Raw genomic sequence first — 4236 nt, 5'->3', positions numbered from 1 at the left:
ACTTGTCCTCCAGGTTACCGCCTGAACACTGACACTTACAAGTTCTGTGTTTCAGCTCTCGACTCTGTGCGAGTTTCATGTTCCTCTGTTGTATTTGATGGTTTATTTCAAGTGTTATTCTGAGACTGACTGACTGACTGACTGACTGATCCTGCAGGACGTCATCATGACTCCACTGGACCATAAGAACCTGGATAAGGACGTCCCTTACTTTGCCAGCGTTGTCAGGTGAGTATCGTTCTCGGTTGACGTCGACAGCAGAATTACATGTGTGTGTTTGTGTCCTAATGACTTTCTTCCTTTCTCTCCGTCCATCAGCACAACTGAGAACGTGGCTGTTTACATTTGGGACAACATGGCGAAGGTCCTCCCGCCCGGCCTGCTCTACGAGATTAAGATCTATGAGACGGACAAGAACGTGGTCGTATATCGAGGAGAGTAGACGTCTCAGCGTCCACGTGAAGACACGTCTTCTTCCTGGGTTGTGTTCAAGTGCCACTAAGTGTAATGTAGACTCCGGTTAGTTAGACTCATGCAGGTGTTTGAAGGTGATAGATGATATTGATTCTCTTGCACTTTATAGACACAAGTTTTTGTAGGAAATCCAGATTTTCTGTATTTTTCTTTATTCTTGTTACGGTGGAAAATTTGTTTAGACTTGATGATTCACAACCTTTTCGGCTGGTGAGCCTTTAAAACAGTGACATCTCGTCACCTCATGTGAACACTGCGAGCATTTGTCTGCAGGTTAAAACCAAAGAGCTGTTTGTTCTGCTTTGTTTTATGAATCTTTTTGAAAAACCCAAAGAAATTATTCTTATTCTTTTTTTTACCCAAAAACTTTGGGGTAAAAATTAAAAAAATTAAATAGACAAAAAATGTATAAATTAATTAATCAATTAATTAATTAAGTAAAAAGGACAAAAAATTCTAAAAAAAAATGTTTTTGTAGCAGAAATATGTTTTTCTGCCTCCCTCCTGTTTCATAGGATGTTTACACTATTAATAATTAATACATTCATGTGCAGAATAAAATATTACATCACATAATTTCACATATTTCATATAATCATATTATCCCATGTTCCCCTGGACAGTTCGAGTTTTTCACAGTAATTTATTTTAGCTCATTAATTTTAAATATTATTTATTATTTAAAATTATTTGACATATATCATCTCATCAGGTTCATTGTGTTTGAATACATGTTTACACTGTCGCTCATCTGTCACACTGTGACATCACACAGTGACATCTAGTGGTACAAACCTGTACATGTCTCAACCTGCTGCATTTAAACCAGACTGTGCCGACACGCAGTGAAGAAACAGTTTCTTCTAATAAAAAGTTTGTTTGTTTTTTTAATGACTGAATTAATTACTTGTTACAAATCAATGAATGGGTGGTTTTGTTTGTGTATATGACCCATCATTCATTCTAACACGTTATAAGAACTCCAGTGGTTTAATGTTGCACTTCTATAAGGTTGAGGGGCTCAGAAGAGACACATTAAAGAAGAAGAACAGTCAAAAAAAGGTGCATTAGACGACAAAGTGTGTTTGTTTTTAGTCTGCAGTGTGGATCAAACAATAAAAACACTGGATCCTACAGTTCCCATGATGCAACTGATGATTTGTAGGTTTAAATCTGTTTAAAAATAATTAACCAATTTAAATTAGACAGTGTAAAGTTACTCTTTATGACAAATAGGTTGTTATTTTTTTAAATTTTGAAATAATTTTTCTTTTCTTTTATGAATTGAAAATGTCAAATGATCAAAAGCTCCAGAACAGCTGCTAAATGGACCTGGAGGTGAGACTGTTTGGTCAGTAGTACCGGAGGGGTTTGTCCACTAGAGGGCGCCCTGCTACTTCTAGATAAACACAACATCTGAGTTTGGGATCCAGATGTTATTTACAGCGTGTGCTGAGAAATTTGACTCTTATGTACCAAAACTGACTGAACAGACGGTGTTAAACTCTTCATCAACAGAAATGTGCTCATGTCATTTTCCATTTGTCTCAGTTGTTTCCACACATACACACTCCGTCCTGCAGAAACAGATCTGTGTGATTTATGGAGATAATTCTCACCGCTACATGAAGCAGCAGCAGATTCTCCGTCTTCCAGACATATGATAACATATGTAATCTGATTCATTACCCACGGTGCACTGCAGCAGACGTTTAACTCCGCTGCTGCTGCCCCTGTGGGGTTTGAGGAACTCCGGTGACGAATCACTATGTAAATGCAACTTATCATGGAGTGAATGATGCGTCACAACCAGTGTTGTTTGACCTCTGTGTTGTTGTGTGGATCAAATCGAGATGAGTTCATCAGTCAGATGCTTCACACAGAGCCGAGCTAGCTGTTTCCCTTACTGCAGTCTTTATGCTAAGCTAAAGCAGAGACAGTTCAGAAAGGAGATGATGCACTTACAATCATTTCCTGTATCTGTGCCACATGGATTTCTCCACCTCCCCGCTCTTGGCGCTTTTGTACAGCGTCATCTTTTATGAACCTGAATGTCTGCAGGCTTCATCAGGGTCCTTCATGACGACCACGATCAACAAGCTGAAACGCGTCGGTCAGACAATAAAGTTCTTCACACTTCAAGTGCTGCAGGAGTTTTTGCTTCTGTAGTTTCATATTCACCTTCATCCTGTGTTGATGTGTTGTAGTGTGATCCCACAACATGTGTGAAATGTCACTGGTTACACATACATGACTGATAACAGGTGGGGTCGGGGGGGGGGGGGGCTCTTTTTTGTGGCAAAGTTGTAATCTTTATGTCAAGATTCAGCTGCCAACTCAAACCTCTAATTAATCAAATTCCATAAACATATGTTACGCACAGGCAGACGACCTGCCGGGGACAAGCTGAAGCAAGACGCCGAGAGCTGAGATAACCTCTTCAAGATCTGATCCCAGATCAACCAAACTTTTTTTTCTTTCGTTATCTCCTCCTCAGGTTGGCTGAACCAAAGAGACAGACTCCTCACAGCTGTAGGTGAATATACAACAAATCAACCTCTATAATAACTCTCTGATAGGAGCTTAGCTGGATTACTACAATTAACAGGTAAAAGCCAGTGATTATCCTGCATGGAAAAACTACTCTGGAGTTAAGTTTGCTTTTATGTTCTGACAGCAGCAGCTCTATGCTTTACTGTTTTCTGTATGTGGCCCATAGCGAGGCAGATGAGTCAGATTACATCCCCTAATTGTCTTGGCAAATGCGCCTCCACAGGTACAACTGTATCTCAAACACAGAGGCTGGTGGTTTTGGATCATGGCGCTCTGCCAGAGTAAACCCCGCCATAGATGAGCTCTGCAGGAATGCTAATGGTGCGACACAGCCGTATGAAAAAGCTCTCATCGGAAAAACAAAAAGTTCTCTGTGAGAGGCTTTGAAAAGATTGATTGATATTAGCGCCATCGTTAGAGGAAGGTGAAGGTCGGTTTGGAAGAAGAAGCCTGGGAAACTGTCAGCACTTTGTCCATGTCACTTTTTAAGTACAGCTGTTTTTCTCCAGCACTGACACTCATCATGTTTAAACAGAAGGTGAGAGTGTGTAGTCAAAGATGACGAAGCACATCTGGAATGAAAGATCTTCTATCACAGGAAGTGTTCTGAGATCCACCAGAAGAAGAAGCCATTTAAAGTCGCATGAAGTGAATATTTTGTTCATCGATGAATGAATTTAACGATCTATAAGATTATTCAAAATAATACAATGTAAAAAAAAGTGAGCACTTTCTAAATGTTTGTCTAACTGATTGATCTGTCCAACAGCCGTCTCTAGTTTTCTTCTTATCAGTGTTTTCATTGTTATTAAAATTGATAAGTTCATAAGATAAATTAGAAAAGCACAAACTCTAGTATCTGTCTCTAGATCCTGTATTGTCACTGTTGAAGGACGGACACATTTAAACATTTCTATCATGTTTGTTGTTGATTAAAGCAACATAGAAAGTCTTTGATTAATTACAGATTCAGTGTGTTGTGATTTTTTATACTGTGCTGCTACTGTTAAAATTCACACCAGACACGCTCCATAAAAACCATCAACAAAGCAAAGCCCCATAAAAAACTTTATTTCAGATTAAAACTGCATTAATTTCAACAATTTACAATCAACTGTAACTGACAAAACTAGAACACAGTTGTGAATGAAGGTGCAGGTGAACTTCACTGTCACAAGACAAGTTTGCATCATAAAGAGGTGGATAAAT

At 39.0% G+C, this 4236-nt stretch overlaps 1 long non-coding RNA gene across 1 annotated transcript; it reads left to right on the top strand.

Annotated features, from left to right (window-relative positions):
* The first annotated feature begins 30 nt into the window (after window positions 1-30).
* Window positions 31-1613, top strand: LOC147819447 (uncharacterized). Its single transcript, XR_015436906.1, has 2 exons — window positions 31-228; window positions 319-1613. It is a non-coding gene; the product is annotated as an uncharacterized LOC147819447 (long non-coding RNA).
* The last annotated feature ends 2623 nt before the right edge of the window (window positions 1614-4236 follow it).

This window comes from Seriola lalandi, unplaced genomic scaffold (genome assembly GCF_002814215.2).
Source record: "Seriola lalandi dorsalis isolate HSWRI2012SDOR001 ecotype SW California unplaced genomic scaffold, Sedor1 jcf7180002053436, whole genome shotgun sequence".
NCBI classification, from domain to species: Eukaryota; Metazoa; Chordata; class Actinopteri; order Carangiformes; family Carangidae; genus Seriola; species Seriola lalandi.
The sequence above is the reverse complement of the archived record's forward strand: the minus strand, read 5'-3'. Positions and strand labels throughout refer to the sequence as shown.